Source organism: Nuphar pumila, chromosome 13 (genome assembly GCF_984573655.1).
Source record: "Nuphar pumila chromosome 13, dmNupPumi1.hap1.1, whole genome shotgun sequence".
Taxonomy (NCBI): Eukaryota; Viridiplantae; Streptophyta; class Magnoliopsida; order Nymphaeales; family Nymphaeaceae; genus Nuphar; species Nuphar pumila.
This window is the reverse complement of record NC_143261.1, coordinates 82,660,214-82,681,574: the sequence shown is the minus strand read 5'-3', so window position 1 is coordinate 82,681,574 and position 21,361 is coordinate 82,660,214. Positions and strand designations below refer to the sequence as shown.

The 21,361-nt window shown below is 40.4% G+C and overlaps 1 long non-coding RNA gene and 1 pseudogene across 1 annotated transcript; both read left to right on the top strand.

The window, feature by feature from the left end:
* Window positions 1-3,381: 3,381 nt before the first annotated feature.
* Window positions 3,382-14,574, top strand: LOC149818899 (transcriptional regulator STERILE APETALA pseudogene; annotated as a pseudogene).
* Window positions 14,575-14,755: 181 nt separating this feature from the next.
* LOC149818898 (uncharacterized) lies at window positions 14,756-15,347 on the top strand. The gene is made up of 2 exons (XR_016427455.1): window positions 14,756-14,860; window positions 15,045-15,347. It is a non-coding gene; the product is annotated as an uncharacterized LOC149818898 (long non-coding RNA).
* The last annotated feature ends 6,014 nt before the right edge of the window (window positions 15,348-21,361 follow it).

Sequence of the window (21,361 nt, the reverse complement as noted above, 5' to 3'; positions counted from 1 at the left end):
CCTTGATGGTGGCTCACATCATCGAGCTCACTTTCTTTTAGGATTTTTGTACGATGTACGAGTCCCTTGCAAGCTAAATCTCAAAGATTGAAGATTTCAAAGTTCCTGATGTAACTAATTCCTACTCAACAAAGGAGGAAAGGTGTATAACCATTAAAGGTAAGGGACCCTAAAAAATTTTGCAAGTTTCATAAGACCATGGGGATGATACATTGTAGTATATCATCCTCAAATTTATCTTAAAAGATTATCTGGATAAGGGCGAGCTAGATCTCACTAAAGAAGAGTAGCCGGTCAGGAATGAGAATCTTGGTGTCTACACTAATCCATACCCAAATTATCAACATACAAATATTGTAGAAGTTATTAAGCTAGCAAAGAATCTTGGTCAGTAGGATCAACCCCTATCACCCTACCACCAATTCAATATGGTGGTGATTCCTGACATCAGTATCAGGCCAGAGGACAGAAAGCAATTCGATGTCGTTTCTAAGTGGACCATCATATTGGTTGTCAAGGAGGGTCCGAAGGCAGAAGAAGAGCAGTTGAGCCAGCAAGAAGTCAATGTTGTGTAATTGAACTAGTCTACAAGGGAGATTTTCATGTTGTCAAAACCTGAGAGTAGTCGACCAGAGAAATCAAAGGCATTGGACCTCCTTGAGTTTGTGGGACAACTTGATATAGATGCTTAGAGTGGGAAATGGTCATGAATGTCTACTTTAACACCCAACAAGTTCAAGAGGGCCTCAAAGTACCACTAATCGCGACTCGACTTTCATGGCTTAGCCTTGCTTTGGTGGAGTCCAGTTGCATTAAGTTCTTGAGGACTAAGGTTTAGGTCCAATTAAGACATGGGACAAAATGAAATGGAATATGGAGTCAAAGTTCATTCCTCTCAACTGCTCTTAGAAGGCTTACCTATAATGCCTTTTTCTATGATAGAGTTCGAAGAGCATGGCTGAGTACACTATAGAACTCCACCGTCTAAACCTTTGGAGCTAACATCAGGAGACCGATGATCAGCAGGTCACCAGGTATATCAACAAATTTCATTTTGTATTTGCCTCATGATTACCAATATGAATTAAGCAATCCAACAAGCATTATCTGCTAAAGAAAATTTAAAATAGAAAAATGAAGCACTATTTTTTGCACAGGACATGCAGACTTGACCTAAGGTTGCTCCTCCAACCAAGGGAGCAACGTCCTCTAGTGTTGGGGATGTCAAGTCCACCAAGTCAAACCCAAAGCCTTTAGCTCATCCTGAGGGATTTGGGACTGGATTTAGTACTAGATCGAGAGCTTGTGCAACTGAGGAAGCGACTCGTTGTTTCTGTTGTCAGGATATTGGACACTTGGCAGCTCAGTGTCCAACCAAAAGTGTGCATTTGTTAGATGTTGATCCTGTCAGTGAAAAGGATGGTCTTGTTAAGTCGTTAGAGAGTGAGGATATGGGTATGATGAAGAGACAATTGAGATTAGTGATGATGATGTTGCTATATTTTTATCTATTCGTCATGCATTGACTGTCTCTAAGGCCCCAAAGACTCACAAATAGCTACAAAACAATATTTTCCACATGCATGATGGTTACTTTTGTGATATTATTATTGATAGTGATGCGTGCAAACATATTGTTTACACAAAATTAGTTGAGTTACTCAAACTCAAAACCCAAAAACACCCCCACTCCTGGAGAATGTCATGGTTAAAAGAGGGTAATGAAGTCCCTATTATTACTCATTCTTTGATTAAGTTTAATGTGGGACCTCATTATCATGATGAAGTATGGTGTGATTCAAATGCACATGGGTACATGTCATATCCTATTGGACCACCCATGACAATTAGGCAGGAACACCATTCATTTCAGGATAAGAATTCCTGCTCTTTCAAATTCAAAGACAAGAATGTGAAACTCCTCTCACTTTGGGAAACCATCTAATCCAGTGTATCCAAGATGTTGCATTCACTTAGAAAGATTAATTGATTGGGAATTCAAAGGAGAATTGGGAAGGAAAGGTAGGAGAGGGAAGGTGAGAAACTAGAAGGAGAGAGTGGAGATCGTCTAAGAGGACGGGGTGGTTCAAGTGGTTTGGGGATGGTTGGTGATGTTAGGATGATAATCTAAAGTTGTTAGTAGCCTGACTTCAGCCAACCCTTTTAGATGAAGGAAAATCTCCACTAGAGAATTCACAAAGAGCTTCTCTCCAATTTTACTGGGAAACTAGCTTTTAGATCAGGAACTTAGTCTGTTTACAGGTTTTTGCGGTGATCCAAAATTCAACAACTATAAAATGCATCAATTTTTTTCTACTTATAAAAACATGTTTTTCCATAAAAAAACACATGATCTAAGGATTGGTTTCTACTAAATTGAGCACCTTGAACACATCTATGAGGTTTAATTTAGTCAAAACAACTTGCAACTTGATTGCAGCAACTATATATATATATATATATACAGAGAGAGAGAGAGAGAACCATAAATGCAAGAGCTAAAGTGTGGATTAGGCATTTTGAATATTTTTTTTTTGTATAAGCGTTCAGCATGGGCCAGTTGCTTGGACTCGATTGCTTACTCGATTAAGGCTATATATGTTTGGCAGCCTTGCAATGGGAATGGGATGGAAACACAATATATTATTTTGGCAATGTGTGATGTTGAGAGATAGAGTTGCAAAAAAAAAAACATATCCTCAGATGAAAGACGTTGAAATGCGGTGTTGGGGCTGCCAACGCCATTCCCAATGCATTATTTCAGCAATGACACTGCTCCCCAAACAGCAAGAGAGCATAAAAGCATTGCAGAAACCACAACACAACCTCTGATTAAGGCTCCCAAACATAACCACTAGCGGGAAACTCGTGGCTTGGCTCATCGAGCTTTACTCCACGAGCTGCTGTATTCTCGTAGCTCCCCGCCATTTGACTTGGTGCTGTGGGCCCCACATGACACGTTAATCTGCTATTTGAATCACATGTTCGTTTCCCCTCAAACCTGCTCTTATGGCTTTGACCGTCCACGCCATCAAACGTCTTTACCAGCAACATTTCAAAGATGACAAAAAAAAAGGATGGGGGATGGGAATGGGGAAACCATCGATCCATCCACGTGGCATCACGTGGTTGGCAGCCAATGACGGCCAGAGGCTCCGCACGACTAACTGACTACAAGAGGGGCCTTGGTAGGGAGCCCCCCCCCCCTAGGGCGGCGAGTAATTGCGCCACTGCTGACGTGGCACGGCCTGGCGGGAAAGAGCAGACTGAATATTTAAAGGCGGGCGTCGCTCTCTCTCTCTCTCTCTTCTCCCCCCCCCCCCCCCCCCTCCTCCTCCTCCTCCTCTTCTTTTAAGCTTTCTCCTTCTCAGACGAGACGATATGTCTTCGGCCTCCTCTTCCCCCGAGGACGAGCCAGAGGAGGCCGAGTCGTCCCTGGGGCGCGCATCACCTTCGTCGTCCACGCGCAGGAGGGCGAACGGGGTCTGGCCGGAGCCGTTCCTCGAGTCTCTCTCCGTCCGGGTTGCGTCAGACGCGGCTCGGACGGGTGGCCGGCTGGATGCCGCCTATGCCCTCGTCAACGTTTTCCAGGTCGGTATCTCCAATCCATCCTCCTCGCACACATTTTTTCTCCTCTTTAGCTCTTCTCCGGCCATATGGAAAAAAGGAAAAACAAATACCTAAAACCAAAACTAAAAAACTTTTTTTTATTATTTAAATCAAATGATAAATTTTCTATTGCAAAATGGAAAATGTGGCCCGTTTCGTAAGTTTGGCTCGGTTTAGATGTACCGATTCTCGTGGTATCGGTTGTGATCTTCCGCCTTGTTTGGGATCCTGAGAGATCTCATTTTCTTCATCGGATGGCTGGTTGTTTGATGGATATATGTGCGCTAGGGGTTTTTCTCATGATGTTCTTCCTCTCTCTCTCTCTCTCTCTCTCTCTCTCTCTCTCTCTCTCTCTCTCTCTCTCTCTTGTGATGAGCACTATGAAAAAAAAGGAAAATTATTCTCTTCTTTTTAGTCATCCTGGAAATAAGCGCGTTCTTCTTTTCTTTATGCATTTCTCTGATATTTGCATTTTCTCATTTGAATCGTATGTAGAAAAAGAAATAGGATCTTTTTTTGGATCTTCATTGATAAACCTACCGATCGCTTTCTTTTATTCTTGTCTCTTCTTCCCAGAAATTGATTTTGTCTGAGATTTATTTTTGTTTGCGCTTTGATGGAACATATTTTCGGTATTTTCCGGAAGACTCTCTCTCTCTCTCTCTCTCTCTCTCTCTCTCTCTCTCTCTCTCTCTCTAATATCTGCCGTTTTCGGTATAAATGCATTCATACTGTCTTACTCTCGATTTCTGTGGCTTCCGTTTGCTATCTTCTCTCTTTATCATCTGTAGGAAATCCAAAGGAAAATTTTGCATTTTCCGTTGATGCAATCAGACCCATCGATCTCTTCCCTGAAGCGTTTATGGTAAGAAAATGCTTCCATTTACAGGTTTACCTTCTGTATTTGCTGAATACCGACTGGACGAATCATTATGCAATCTGTATCTGGCTACTACTCGTTTCCCCAGAAAAAAAAACCACCCTCGAAATTTTGGTCGTCATTTCTTTCATCGTTATCTCTTGTCAAGGGATGTGGACGAGATACACTTGTTTGGTTGCATTTCTCCTTGAATGCATCCTCCAAACACTGTCATTCGCCTTCATCTGCAGAAGGAGAGAGAATGACAACGATGACAGGAGATTTCTGGTGTTAAATCTCTTCGATATTGTTTGTACGTTTTTTCAATCCCTTTCAGTGTAATATCGACTTCGGTCGGATTCTTCTGTTTGGAATGTGTGCGCTACTACTCTCACTTTGTCTACTTGTATCATTTCATTTTCCTGATTTTACACCACCACCACCAGCCTCCTCGTTGCGCCACCACTCCCATCCGAAAGTATCAAAGCAAATTTAAAGAAAGAGGGAGGGAGGGAGAGAGAAATCAATCCATCACCCATTTTGTAAGGTAGACCGGCTGCCTCTCTCTCGGTTGAAGTGATAGGGTGTCAGTCTTGTCTTCGTGATATTATTAGTCAAACGTTCTAAGCTGGAGTCTGCTCATGTGTTATATATGCTCTATCATAGTTTATTCCGCGGAGCTATACTTTTTCTGATTAAAAAATGAAAAAGTATCATTTTTTGGAGTGAAATTACTGCATGAGAAAACTTCTTTCCAGGCCTGCCTTTTTTTGACGACGGATGCCATGCCTTCCTTATTTGACGACTGATGCAACCTTCAGTCACCGTTTACCGTATCACCAGATGTCTGGATTAAGAGAGGAGGAGTTGCAGTCATTTTACGATCGATGTCATCATCATCATCGTGTTACACATAAAGTGTCAATTCAACTTTTAAAACTTTTAAGGGAAAGATAACATCTATAACCAATGATGATCGGCATCACGCTCATTCTACAACGATTCTATTCTTTTTTTTTTATCTACCGGGTTTTACATAATGCAATTTTATCATCTATTTAGGAAACAACATATTTTAGATTCTGAATATTTAGATACATTTTTTAAAGCACCATAAATAAACGGCTGATAATACTTTGTATTTAAAATTGCCAGCCGTCCATTTTTTTCATGTTTCAAAAACGATGTAATTAAAATCATGTAAAGCATCATTTTTATTAAATACATTATAAAGAACAAATATGTAAGGTCCCATCGATTAAATGCTCAAACATTTGTAGAAAGAGTGCAGTCAGATCTTGGTTGATTATAGATCTTGCACCTTCTTTTGGTTGCACAGTCCCCCTTCCCCAACTTTTAATGCCAAGTATATCGTTCAAGTTGGTCATCTTATATAACTTGAACAAACGTGTTAGGTGTTACAAACTTAATTCACCTACGATCTCTTGGTTGCGGCATAGAGCTTCTCCATCCTTCTACCACCAGACCTTTTGTATGATCATCTAATCATAGCGACTTTGCACATGAAATCAAGAGTTGAGGACCACAACCACCTGGATGTTGAAACTGGTTTTGTTGGTATTGGATGTAGTTGGTGGCTTTTTCTAGGTAAGATATGATGTATTATATTACATTTTTGAAGATTTCATCATCATGTAAAAGGTGGGCCGGGGACTCTTTATCTTACCTTTGACCAGTCTAGAGTTTGGCTTGGGTCACCATCGTTAGTCACATGCTACACCATTCTGGACCAGTTGATTATTATAAGTTTCACCTAACGTCGGCCGCTCCTAAACGAATTCAGAGACTCAACCTGAATGTTTCTCCACTTATAGCAGGGTTAGATACAAGTTTAGGCATCAAGTGAAATGTGACCAAGTTCATGAAAAAGATTTTAATATTGCACTGGAAATATTGTAGTTCATGAACTTGCGGTACGTTTCAACTGTCACCTTTTGTGCCCTTCTATTCGATATTCGAGAGGGCAGTTTCTTGCATAGCCTTATACCGGCTTACAGTTTTTTCTTTAGGTCATTACATCCCAGTCAGTGGCTCTTTTCTTTAAAAAAAAAATGGCTGCTGTCAGTATGTTCACGGTCGTACCATTGGTACGATTAATTAGCTTGAAGTGACCTAGTAGGTTTGGCCAATTGGCCTCAGTCACGAGCTTCGCTTAGATTTGAAGTCCGAGTCCAGTCCTTTCTTGGTCTTGTACTTCGACGACAAGACTCTGGAACTCGGCACATCTGACGATTCTGACCAGTGCCATCCAATTTTTATCCCCTTCTGAGCCGATCTGACTTTTGGCCCTGCGGAGTGGAGTGCAGTCACAGTGACTCGAGACCTGGCTTTTGTTTGGAATTTTGACATTGTTTCTTTTAAAGGGCACCCTATCTATCACTTTGTGAGCTCACGTGATGAATGCATAAGTCGGTTTACGTATGCTCCTCCCCTGCCATCTCCATCGGGTCGTCTCTCTCTCTCTCTCTCTCTCTCTCTGAACTCCAGTAGTACTTTGTGTCTCTTCTTTTCTGATTGAAAACTCATTTAAAAAGAGAAACAAAACAATAAAAGCAGAAACTGATTGCCGGTTTCACGTAGGAAAAGTCTCTCTCTCTCTCTGACCATCCTTTTTAATTTCAAAGACCCGTTCTCTATTTTTATTAGGCCGTTCTGATGAAAAAGTGGAAGGGAATTTATTTCACTCTGCTGCAACGGCTGCTTTTTGTTCTCTCTTTCTTCGAGTTCTTCCTTTTTCTTGCGTCCTTTTTTAATTTATCTATATTTTTGGGCGTTGCCCTTTTTGCCTTTCCCTTCTGCTTCTAGAGACCGGTTTTGTGGCTTGATGATATGAATGTTGTTGCATGAAACACAGTGTTGCCTAGATCACACTTGAGCACTGTATGACCGTACAATTGTTGGGTAAAGCTTGAGTTGACGCCTTTTGTCTCTTGTTTTTGATTTACAAGACAATTCAGATCAAGTACGCACCAACTGTGTGAAGGGTTTCTCTGTTGCCTTGCTTTTTCTATTGTTTATTTTCCAGTTGGTAGTGTGGGAACCAGCCTGAATTCCCGGTCAAAAGATGGGGAAAGTGATTGTGGACGTCTTCGTTTCTCGAGGAGCATGCATGACTGATGTGAAGTGGCCGGTGGTTTGTGAATCATAAATTTTCCTATTTATTTACCTCGAGTCCTATCCATCAGCATACACTCAAATACAGAGCCTATGTATAGAGGTAGAGTTGTAGATGTGTAGGGAGTTGTCATTTCTCCAATCCTAATAAGATTGATTTTCTGGATATGGAAATGAAACACCAATAGTCTTATACTGCAGATAGTGACATCTTGTGGCGGGTACCATGTGGGCAGTTTCTGTTTGATGGAAGGTGTGCCTGCAGAAATGTTATCAGTATCGGTGCGTGGCGTCTACATATCTTATCGGCCGAAAATCGATAGGCTTCACTCTTGAGTTATTTTTAATAAATATAAAAAATACTAAAAATTATTTTTTAATATTTTTAACATTATTCTAATGGTTTTAATACATGTTAAGTTATGATTGCCATGTTATTTTTTGCCATACAGAACGATTCACTTGAATATCAGTATCGGCTGCCAAACGATTCAGTGACGACACCGATACTAGCAACATTGACAGAAACCTGATGGGGGCATAGCGGTTATCCTGCTGGAATTGGCATTAACTTTTTCTTTAGTTCTTGTTTCCTGTCAACCGGGGACCGATGGGTCATGCTGCTAATTATCGTTTTTAACTCAATGTCCTTAACAAAGTTTATCCTGTTAAAGTAATCAACCTTAGATTGTCTATATCAGTTGATTGACCAACTGGTCAAGAGATCCTCCGTTTTCAGTCCCATCATTTTTTAAACAGTCACCTTACAATGATCTGCCAAGAGTCGGATCGGGTGCAATATGACTGAACAAACATTTGTGCATTAAGCACTGATCACCTTCTATCAAGTCCCAATCTCGACAGACCTTGTTCTTAAGATGGAGGGTGCTTAATGCACAAATATTTGTACGATCATATTGAAGATTGCCGCTCTTTCCACACATATATATATATATATATATATATATATATATAAGAACTTAAATATTAAGTCTCATTTCTCGTTCTGCCCCCATAGGTTTTAAGTGTTATAATAGATCTGAACAGTTAGATGTGTTTAACATGCTCAATTTAGTGAAAATTGATTCTTAGATCATGTTTTTTTTATGGATTTTCATTTGGATCATGCATTTTGGATGAAAAATTGGTATTTTGAGCCTCAAAAATTATAAAAATTGTAGGTTGTTGATTTTTGAAACCTTATAAAAACCTATCCATGCATCGGAATCAAATGCTTGATGAAGTTATTCCTATACAAACAAGCATATAGATTACATCTGTGCAGTTATAATTTCGAAAAGGCATTCAAAATCCAATGGCATGTTTTATTTAGCATCGTGACTATTTTGTAGATTTTTATTTTTTGATATATATACACATGCAAAATAGGGCACTGTTATAGTTCGAAATTTATAAGATGGTGCAAATCCAATGCCTAGGAACCAAACTCCACCTCCAGATGTTAACGAGGATCAATCAACACTATATGGGTCTTAGGATGATGATGTGGCAGGTAACATAACATTGCTAATGGATGACAAATCAATGTCAAGCCCATACGTAAGCCAATTAAAGAGTGGGGTCAACCTAGAGGGTGTTCCATGCTAGCGAGTTTTAGGGGATGTCTTCTAGTTCTACAACCTCTAGGAACTTTTTCCTTAAACTATTGACACATCATGTTCAGCGGGGTTATGCACCTGAGACACGTCGAGCCCAGCCTCAGATGGCAAAGAACCTCTCGCTTTTATCGAGCTCAAACTAGAGTACTTGTCTGTTGCTAGCTCGAGCTTTCTTCTAGTTCAGACTCTATATCAATCCATTCGGACCTTAAGAAAGGCCTAACGTACACTTACACCAATCTAGTAGTCCGAATAAATTTAGTTTTTTTATCTCAATACAATATAATATCTTTTGAGTTTTTATGTGGATTTAAACCTATAGTTATCCTTTGCAGACATTATTTGATAAAAGAATGAGCTTTAGTTCATGATCATGAGTGAAACATGCATGCAAGTTTTTCAAGAACTTTTAAATTCAATGGCCCACAATGTACGATTTTTTTTGAGGGATTTGTAAGTTGGGGTTAGGCAGACCCCTGCAGGATTACACGAGTTGCATTACAATCAGATAATGTGCATAGTCGGATAATTGAGTGGTCTAAGGGAGAGGGGAAAAAGAAGTTCAGGCAAATAGTAGCATGAGAAGAAGAGCTTCATCAACTACAAGTAGACATGGTGACACAAGTGGATGGTGAGCTTGAGGTGTCTCGAGAGGCCTAAAGGCAAGCCACCTTGATTGATCAGTTCACAGAATGGAGAGCATGTGAAGAAATTAATTGGAAGCAGTGGTCTAAGGTGTATTGGATGAAATGCGATGACAAGATTACCAAGTCCTTTCACTTTTATGCTTCTTATCGTATGAGAGAAAATTATCATCCAACTATGTCTATTGGAGGATGAGTACTCGGGTATGAGGATATTGCACGGGAGGGAAAAAATTATTTTCGCGACATCTTTACCACTTCGGTGGTTGAGGACTCTCTTGAAATGCTAGATACGGCTCCATGAGTTGCTTTAATCAGTGCACTCAAGCTTCTTTGATTGGGCCCCTTTTGTTGGATGAAATAAAGCAATTTATTTGGGATATGCCCAATAATAAGGCATCGATGGTTTATGGGTTTTCGATAGAAATTTTCAAAGTGACTTGGCATGTTTGTCAGGGTTAGTTTATGGGTTTTTCAATGACTTGTACATAAATTCATGCTTACCCGGGCGATGGGGGGAGTCTCTTGTGCTTATCCCCAAGGAGGTGGGGGCGAATGTGATAGAACAATTCAGACCAATATCGCTATTAGTCTCCGCGATAAAAGTTTTTAGGAAGGTGCTAGCTGTCTGTCTAAAACAAGTAATTCATTAAATGGTCAGACCCTCAATATACCTTTGTGCCTAAGAATACATGAGGGGTGTCTCATTGCGCACAAAGCTGTCCATACTATGCATATCTCAAAAAAAATAGTTTCCTACTTAAACTTGACCTTTGCAAGGCTTTTGACTCCTTGAGTTGGGATTTCCTATTTCAAGTTTTGCGAAAGGTTGGGGCAGGGGAAGGTGGGTCAAAGCGATTCTTGAGTCAACATCAATCTCGGTTTGTGTAAATGACCAACAAGAAGATTTTTTCAAACAAAAATAGGGGATAAGACAAGGAGACTAGTTATCCCCCTATTCTTTATCATTGCTATGAAATGTCTCAGTTAGCTTCTTAAGTAGGCCAGTATATGTGGTCTGTATACATGGATTGACCTACCAAGCATGAATGATTTTACACATATCCTATTTGCTGATGATGTTTTGATCTTTGGGGAGGCAACGGAACATTATAGATGCTCACAGTCATTCTTCAAATTTTTTTTTAAGGAAGCATCATGTTTGCAAGCGGAAAGAGTGGTTTTGTCTTGTTCAATGACAATGAAGGCAAACTGAAAGTTGAAGCAAAGAACATTTTTCAATGTGGAAAAATGGAACCATCGATGCATTATCTTGGAATTTGTTTAGATTGAGGTGTCACAAAGGCTCCCGCCTCTATATAAAAAATGGTTAACCGGATTAATCTCAAAAAGAAATTCTAGGGTGTTGATGCGGATAAAACTGTGTGTGCACCTATAAAATGAAGAGTTGTTACCTTGCCGCTCTCAATGGGGCGGGGGCGGGGGCGGGGGCGGGGGCGGGGGCGGGCTTGGGACGATGCTCTACTTATCAAATGGCTATGGTTGATAGCTACGAATAAAAGTCAGGTTGCAGTATGTTCTCCTCGGGTGGCCTTGGCAATGAGTTGAAAACCCCAAGTGAAAATTAAGATCAGGGTTTTAGAAGGGTTTGGGCAAGCTCATGGAGATGATATGCTTCAATGGGTGCATGACAACGAGGTACAGTTTTTCGTAGCATCATGCTATGAGGTGCTGGGCATACTTGGCTGCCAAGAAAATGCCTTTGGAGAGAAGGATTGCCCCCAAGGTCTACTCTTCATGGATGTTTGGAGCTCCATGGCAAAGTGAAAACTTAAAATCATTTACAAAAGGTGGGATTCAGCCTTGCTAGCATGTGCAGACTATGCACCAAGAGTATCGAATGTGTGGAGCATCTTTTTGCTGAATGCACATGGATTCGGGAACTACATGATAGATTTTGGAAACAAGAACTTTTAGATCACAGATCAGTCGGCCGCGGGACTTGCTATTATTGGGCCGCCATAATGGGAGGAGTGACCTTGATTAGAGACGTTAGGTATTGGTTACCCGGAAACAGATTTGGCTTCACCGAAATGGAAATTTTTTAAAATACGGTTCCTTGTTTGTAGCTGATTCTGAATAGAACCGCAAGGGAAATGCGGGACTCGGCTAAAGCAGTGTCTGAGGTCTATTTCTGATGAGAACTTTCAGTTAATGTTCATGCTGTTAAGGAATAGGGAGTCTTGGTCAGCATTCCTTCACAATGCAACAACTTTGTAATTATGTTTTCTGGATCATATACAAAGAATGTTAATGCCTAATATAAAATCTAAATGATAGGCTTTTCTCTCAAAAAGTTAACTTGCCAAATTCGATAGATCAAAAAATTACATTTTTAGGCTTAAAAAAAATAGAATCCAAAGTTTATAATAAATACAGGTATGAGGTGAGATTTGATATTTGCACCGGCACCTTTAACTTCCAGCTATATGGGTATAGATATACCTAGTGCACCATACTCTCTCTCTCTCTCTCTCTCTCTCTCTCTCTCTCTCTCTCTCTCTCTCTCTCTCTCTCTCTTATATATATTTGGTGCTTTTGAAGGCACAAAATTATATGAAACTATTGAGTTAAATATCATAGGTTCAAGCTTTATCAACTCAATATGACTACATAGATGTGTTCATGAAGGTTTGTTTGCTAAGGATCAAGCCTTGGATCATTTTCATCAAAAAATTATTTTTTTATTCATGAAATTTTAGTGTCATGTAAATCATTCATTTATTAAGCTCATAATAAAATGTTTGTGTAATAATCATATGATTCAAAAACCATTTCACACTAAACAATCATTGTAGATCACGTCCATAAGATTTAATTTAAAAAAACAACTAAAATATATGATTTCAGCTCAATAGTTTCATATAATTTGGTGCCTTCAAAGGCACTAAATATTAACCACATCTATATATATATATATATATATATATATATATATATATATATATATATATATATATATATATATATAACTGAACATATTACGTCTCATTTCTTGTTCTGCCCCAAAGTTTAGAAGTGTTTTATAATAGATCTGAACTGTTAGATGTGTTCAGCATGCTTGATTTAGTGAGAATCGACTCTTGCATCATGTTTTTTTTTTATGAAAATATATGGTTTGTTTTAGCCTAGAAAAACTGACACCTTCATAGCCATTGATTTTGGATCACCGAAAAAACTTGTATACAGGTCAGATTCTGGTGATCCAAACACTAAACAAAACCTATAGATCACATCTATGGTGTTAGATGTGAGAAAAATGCAAAAACAATGATTTTTGAGTGGGTACAACGGGGCAAAACGAGGTGGTTAGAAGGATATATATATATATATATATATATATATATATAGGCATCAGATCAAACACTGCTGGGGGCATAAGTACTGTGGTCGTGGGCCCCATAAGGGTTTTGCCTTGCAAGGATTGGGTCCATTAGTAGCCCGGTTCTGGACGAGGGATCCTCGTCATTAAAAAAAATGAGGGAGAGAGAGAGAGAGGAACATTATGTAGTAACAGCAATGCATGGCTTTTGCGTCGTCTGATGCCTCCCAAACACAAGGGGCCCAGTGATAGGCAATGACGGGGCAGGTTGGATCTGTCTGTGAAATGTTCATGTGCAGACTACCATTTCATATTATAATTTTATCCTATCCATGCTTTAGTTAATGTATTTGTGAACCATCTTTAATCAAATTAATGCAACCATACTCCAAACACTGAAACTATTCAATAATAAAAAACTAGGCAAGTGGCCGAGTAGTGCAGCGTTTGTACTCTTATCAAGATTAATGGTTTTCATATTGTATTGCTGATTTCATGATCCTGCACCATAGTCATCACAAAGCTGTACTCTAGGCACATGTCATTGTGCTTACAAGCTTCACATTATTTCCAATGAAGGAATATTGAGCCATCATCACTCAGGACAACTTTTGGCAGCGCTTTATAATAGCATCTAGACTTACTAACTTGGCCAATCTGGTGTTTTGGTTTTTCTTTCTAGGCATGTTAAACTAGTAGGTAACCCTCCTTTTATCTTGCTGTTTTTTCCATAAATATTGAGAATGTTGCCCATTAATTAGTTAAGATTTCTAATTGCTTTGTGCAGGTCTGCTCCACCTGGCGAGCAATATCCGGTTCTGAATTACTCTGGCAAGCCCTTGATCGTCGGATATGGGGCATCACCGGTCGATCCCATGCCACTTGGCGCGAGGATTACATATACCATCACATGACAGCACTCAATTTTCGCAATGGCCGAGCTGTGTACACGACACTCGAGTTTGAACGACACGTGGAGACCGGCAATGCTGGAGACACGTGTCTGCGTGTCGCATTGTCTGATGCTTACTTGGCATGTGGCTTCTTGGATGGCTCGGTCCGGGTGTTTGACATAAACACGAGCCGTTGTGTCAGCAGGTTTAGGCCCTCTAACCCAGACAGATTAGGCCTCTTTTCCTTCAGCATCTCAGGCATTGTCCTACAGGGCAGCAATGTCATCTTTGCTTCCCTTGATGGCAATGTGTATGTGGGGATGATCCCCGCCAGGAACTCCAGGCGTGCTCATGTTGGTAGTGTGTATATTGATGGCCCTTTAATTGATTTCACTGGTTCTAGTAGGTGGTGGATAGGCCTATTTGCTGGTGTACCTGGCCGAGCCTTCCATATATGGAACAGTGTGACTGAAGAGATAACCTTCATAGGTGGTGGCATTACAGACCCAGAAGCAGTCCTCGGCTGGGGCTTGCTAACAGAACCCCAGCCTAACTATCACCTTGGACGTGTTAGGATTGTTAATGAACATCTGGCCTTTGCTGTGACAGCATCAAGGGCTGTGGTTTTGGATCTCCAACATGGAGGGTTTGTGTTAACTGAAGAAGAGCCTGAAGAGGGTATCATTGTGGATTCAGTGGATGTTCAAGGGGATCTATGTTTGATGGTGTACACCAATGGACTGGCCAAGGTGATGAAGGTATGGGACCTAGAAGAGGTTTGTCGCTTCAACCTAGGGGATATAGACGTTACCAATGTCATGGTGTTGTGTAGTTTGAACTGTGGCTATGCTTTTACTTCAATCGATGGATCTGTAAGTGTGTGGGATGCTGTGTCAGGTGACTTTTTATATGATCTAGAATTTGGAATTGATGACTTAACAGACTTGGTTGCAGATGACGAGCATGTGGCAGGATGCTCAAGCAACACAGGAGTGCATTTGTGGGACTTCAGAGCCCTGCTTTAGGTAGTTTGTGCTTGTCATCGATTGCAATATGGGGCTGAGATCTTGAACTCTTCCAGCAGTTGGCAGAATCAGAAGTGTTAGTAGTTCATGAACTTGGTCCTGCATTTTCATGTGATGCCCAAACATGCAGCATACGGTTTTGTTGCCAAACAAAAAGAAAACAATTCTCTGCTTCTGTTGCCGCACCTGCTTCTATGTGCCAATGATTGGACTTCATGCATCATGCTGTTTTTCTTTTTCTTTTTTTGTTAGAACTTGGGCTTTACATTTTTAAGCCACATAATGTGAAATAACCAACTAGGTTATCACATGCAGAGATGACAAGAGAGTTGCGATGAAAGTTGTTCTTTGTATTCTCAACATTGAATATATACATCCGAAAGATTACAAGATAAGCAACACAAAAAAAAAAAAAGATAGAGTGACCAAAAACACAACTGAAGAAGATCCATCTAAGATATTCAGTTGAGGATGATAGAGCCTTCCAGAAATAAACGCTATCCTGAAATCACGGAAATAACGCTATCCTGAGATCACGGTCACTTGGATTCATCTTCTTCTCTTATCATTAGGGGTATCTCATGTACCGCCAACAATGTTATACTGTGACAATCAAGCTACGCTTCACATTGCCGCCAACCCCGTGTTTCATGAACGCACAAAGCACATTGATATAGATTGTCATATCATTCATGAAAAATTGTGTCAAGGGCTCATTCACACTGCTTATGTACACACATGCAAACAGCTAGTTGATTTATTTACTAAGCCTCTTGGACATGATCTCTTCGCGAAGCTGGTTTCCAATCTGAGCCTTCGTGATCTATATGCTCCAGATTGAGGGGGAGTGTTAAGGTCTACAAATCATGATCATCTCACCACCACGCAGTGTAAATTGACAGTGTAAACAGTGTAAATCGCACTCAGTGTAAATTGTCATCCATGTCTCTATATCCGGCCTCGACCGAGGATTTGGACACAGTAGGTTGCTTCTTGGTCTTCCAAGACACTGGTGTAGAAATCAAAATAATACAATAGCTAGTCACTGAACGTCTAGTTTTCGGACAAACAGCTCAATCAGAGTCACAATAAGCATGAATCTGAAGAGGAGATGAAGAAGACAAAAACAATCCTTGACCTGGATGACACTTCAAATATCTGATAACACGAAGTGTTGCATCCATGTGAGGTTGTCGTGGAGCATGCATGAATCGACTTAAGATATGTACGGAAAACAAAATATATGGTCAAGTTATAGTCAAATAGATGCGACACCCAACGAGACATCGATAGATAGTTGGATCATGCAACAAATTTCCCTCGGTACTTGTGAGATGTTGTCGTTGCTCCATAGGAAAATTAATAGGTTTAGCTCCCAATAAACCTATTTCATCAAGTAATTCTAGAGTATATTTTCTTTAAGATAGGAATATACCCTCTTTTGCACGAGCTACCTCGATGCCCAAAAAATATTTCAAGGTACTCAGATCCTTCATATGAAATTGACTATGTAGATACTGTTAGGTGTAAGAAGGAATTGAGAGAAAATTCAAAGAAGAATTGGGCTGTTTTGAAAGAGGTGGTCTTGATGAGGTGGAATAGTCCCATATTGATTTTGCTTGAGTTTTCTGTGGGCTTTATAAGCCACTTGAGAACTCATACACTTGTTCTTGAGAACAAGAGAGTGGGATGACCACCACACACACACACGCGCGCGCGCCCGCCCGCCGCGCCATGCCGTGTCGTGCCGTGCCGAGCCGGGCCGGTTCGGGTTCGGGTTCGGGTAATTGGCCCTTTAGGGCCATATCCAATCAAGACAAAGTACCTTTTTACCCAAAGTTTCTTTGGATTTGGATTCGGTAACGGGTTATGGGAATGGATAATGGGTCACGACTCCTCGGATTCTGTGCCCGTTATGGAACTTCGGATTCCGTAACGGATCTCGATCTTTCGAAGTCCGTTAACGGATCACGTCCCCTCGGATTCTGTAACGGGCTCCTTCCACGTTTCATAACCGTTCGTGGGTTATAAAAGCGTGGTCAGGGGTGGGGTTACGGATATGCTGAGACAGACTTTCTGAAGAAGAGTTCTGTGATTTCCCATCTCCCTTTTTACTCTCTCTCTCTCGCTTTCCTGTGAGTTATCCCGAAAGGGGTTGTTCTGCAACTGTGGTTCGAAGAGGCTGTTTTCGAAGGACGATCCGCCGGAGTGCACCGTTCGGTTCGTCGTGGCTATTGTATCCTGGGGAAGGACGCCGGACCCTGATCTGCACAGTATGTGGGGGTGAATCTTCTCTAAGGGGAGTACTTTCGTACGCCTTAGCCTATTACATAAACTAAACTTGTTCTTGTTGTTTTCTTTATGTTCTATGCATATGTTTGTTTATATGCTGCCGCCTGGATTTTGGTCTGTTGCGGAAACTGACATGCCTGCACCCTGTTGTTGTTTCTGTCGTCTGTTAATCATGCTATTTACATTATTGTATTTCATGATTTATTTCGTGTTTTATATCATGATGACGAATGTGAAACAGTGTGATCCAAAAATTGATCCAACAGTCTTAGAGAAGATTCCAAGCATGTCATCTTCTTCTGCGTTTGTACCAAAAGTGGACATGTCTGGTATGCCGGAAAAGTTTGCCGGTCAGAACTTCAAGCGTTGGCAGCAACGCATGAAGATCTAGTTCACTACGATAGGGATGTTGAATGTTCTGGAAATCGACTGCCCTTCGGTGTTTGATACTAACCCTGACCCTTCTGCAGTCACTGCGGCTGTAGAGTGGAAAGAAAAGGACAGTATATACCGTGGTTGCATACTGTTGGCTCTGTCCAACACATTGTTCGATGTGTACTGTTCTTCGTCTACCACTGCTAAGGGTCTATGGGACCAACTTGATAAGAAGTACAATACCGAAGACCAAGGTCTTGAAAAGTACTCCGTTGCCAAGTTTCTGAAATATCAGATGGTAGAAGGCAAGTCGGTCACTGAGCAGGTACACGAGTTTCTACTACTACTCCATAGTTTGGCTGAGGCTGAAATGAAACTTCTTGAGAAGTTTCAAGTTATGACCATCGTAGAGAAATTTCCTAAGTCTTGGGTAGACTTCGGTATGTCTCTCAAGCACCGTAGAGGAAAAATTTCCCTAGATGATCTTATGGTAGCCATTGCCATTGAAGAGGAGCATAGGAGTCAGAAACAGATCGTGATGCTAACTGAACTGCCTAAGGTGAACATGATGACCGAAGCTTTTAAGAGCAAAGGACAAAAATCGAAATCTGCAATGAAAAACCAGTTTAAACCTAAGGCCAAAATCCAGAAAAAGGCAAAGAACAAACTGTGCTGGAACTGTGGGCAGGTTGGGCACTGGGCTAAGGAATGTCCTTCCAAGAAGGCCAAAGCTCATGGGACCACAGACGGAACGCCTCAAGTCAACATGGTGACTGAGGTCGTTGGGACCAGTACTGGGTATGTTTCTGTTAACCCACAAATCTATCACGTTTATGAACCAACTGAGTGGCTGGTTGACACTGGGGCTAATGTGCATGTTTGTGCTGATAAGTCTGTCTTTGTCTCATACCAGGCTGCTGCAGGCAGATCCGTGACTATGGGCAATTCAACGGCTGCAAAGGTGTTAGGGATTGGACGCGTGGATCTGAAGTTTCCTTCAGAACGAGTTCTATCTTTACACAGAGTGCATCATGTGCCTGTAGTTAAAAGGAACATTCTAAGTGGTTCATGTCTTGTTAGAGAGGGTTATGAATTTAACTTTGAATGTAATAAAGTTGTTATTTTACATTCTGGAAACTTTATTGGCAAGGGGTATTTAGATGATGGTTTATTTAAACTTCGTGTTGAACATGTTTGCAGTGATAAATTAGAAAATGATGTTTCTTCTGATTCATTGTCTAATGTTGCATATAACAGAATCATCTAACTTATGGCATAATAGATTAGGTCATGTGAATTTCAACTCTGTGAAACGCATGATGAACTTGAAAATGATTCATGAGCATTCCATTGATAAAACTAAAAAATGTGAAATTTGTGTGCAAGCAAAACAATGTAGGAAACCATTCCATACGATTGTTAGAGATTCTGAAATATTGGATCTGGTGCATACAGATATCTGTGAGTTTAATGGAGTATTAACCAGAAATCATAAAAAGTATTTTATCACTTTTATAGATGATGGCACTAAATACTGTTATGTGTATCTGCTAAAATCAAAAGATGAAGCTTTTGATAAGTTTCTTAATTTTAAGAATGAAGCAGAAACACAAACTGGTAGAAAACTTATAAGATTGAGGTCTGATAGAGGAGGAGAATATACCTCTAATAAACTCGATGAATATTGCAAATCTGTTGGAATAGTTCATGAGTTTACTGCTCCATATTCTTCAATCCAATGGGATTGCAGAAAGAAAGAATAGAACCCTAACTGACATGATAAATACTCTACTTGGGAGTTCTGGATTACCTACCTATATGTGGGGGAATGCTCTGAATACGGATTGCCATATTCTGAATAGAGTACCTCAGAAGCATAAGGATAGTAGCCCTTTTGAACTCTGGAGAAATAGGAAAGCTAGCTTAAAATACCTTAAAGTGTGGGGATACCTTGCTAAGGTACTTGTCCCAGAACACAATAGGAAGAAGCTGGGTCCTAAAACAGTAGATGCTGTCTTTCTGGGTTATGTAGAGAACAGCTATGCCTACAAATTCTTAGTAATTAAGTCTGAGATATCTGGCATAGATGTTAACTCTATTGTAGAACTTCGAGAAGCTACATTCTTTGAGGATGTATTTCCCATGAAAGTTGGTGTACCTCAGAATCTGTCTTCTTTAGATATACCTTCAACTTCTGGTTCCATTCTCGAACATGTGGAAAGAATGACAGATGTGGGGGTAGAACCATCTTGTTCCCATACTAGACCCGATGAGTCTGAGGAAGTGGTTGAACCTAGAAGAAGCAAGAGACCAAGGATTACCAAGGATTTGAGAAGTGATTTTATCACTTACCTTATCGAAGATGATCCTCCTACTTTCCGAGATGCAATGGCTTCACCTGAAGCAAAGCATTGGAAAGATGCCATCAAGAGTGAAATGGACTCCATTATCTCTAATGGTACTTGGGAACTGGTTGACCTCCCTCGTGGTAGTTCCATAATTGGGTGCAAATGGATCTTTAAGAAGAAGTTGAAACCAGATGGATCCATTGACAAGTACAAGGCGAGACTGGTTGCCAAAGGGTTCAAACAAAAGGAGGGAATAGATTACTTTGATACCTATTTTCCGGTTACCCGGATGACCACTATTAGGGTGCTTATTGCATTGGCTTCCATTTATGATCTCTCGGTCCATCAAATGGACGTGAAGACCTCTTTCTTACATGGCGATCTTGAAGAAGAGATCTATATGGATCAACCTGAGGGTTATGTGGACTTGTTAAGTCATTATATGGACTTAAACAAGCCCCTAAACAATGGCATGAAAAGTTTGATAATATTATTTTATCATTTGGCTTTGTTGTCAATGAATCTGATAAGTGTGTTTATTGTAAAGTTAAAAGTGATGGTTGTATTATTTTATGCATGTATGTTGATGACATTCTATTGTTTGGTTCCAATATGGGAATTGTTAATGAGACAAAGTCGCTTCTTAGTAGTAAGTTTGATATGAAGGATATGGGTGTTGCAAATGTGATCTTAGGCTTAAAGCTGACTCGTTCAGCTGAAGGGTTAACCATTTCACAATCTCACTTTGTTGAGAAAGTACTTGTGAAATTTGGCTATAACCAAGGGAGATCTGTAGCAACTCCATATGACCCTTCTATCCCTCTTCATAAGAATACGACTGGTGTTCCTGTGTCTCAATTGAGGTATTCCCAGATTATTGGAAGTTTGATGTATCTTGCAAATTGCACGAGACCAGATATTTCGTTCTCCATGACAAAATTAAGTAGATACACAAGTTGTCCAAATCGCACTCATTGGAAGGCATTGGACAGGGTACTTAGATACCTGAAAGGAACCATTTCCTTGAGTTTGCATTATAAGAGATTCCCTGCAGTTCTTGAGGGATATAGTGATGCGAGCTGGATAGCCATGAACTCTGGCAGTTATGGCGTGACAGGGTATGTATTTATCTTGGGTGGCGGCGCAGTCGCCTGGAGATCAGTAAAGCAGACCATCTTGTCTCGGTCTACTTTTGAGGCTGAACTCTGTGCTTTAGATG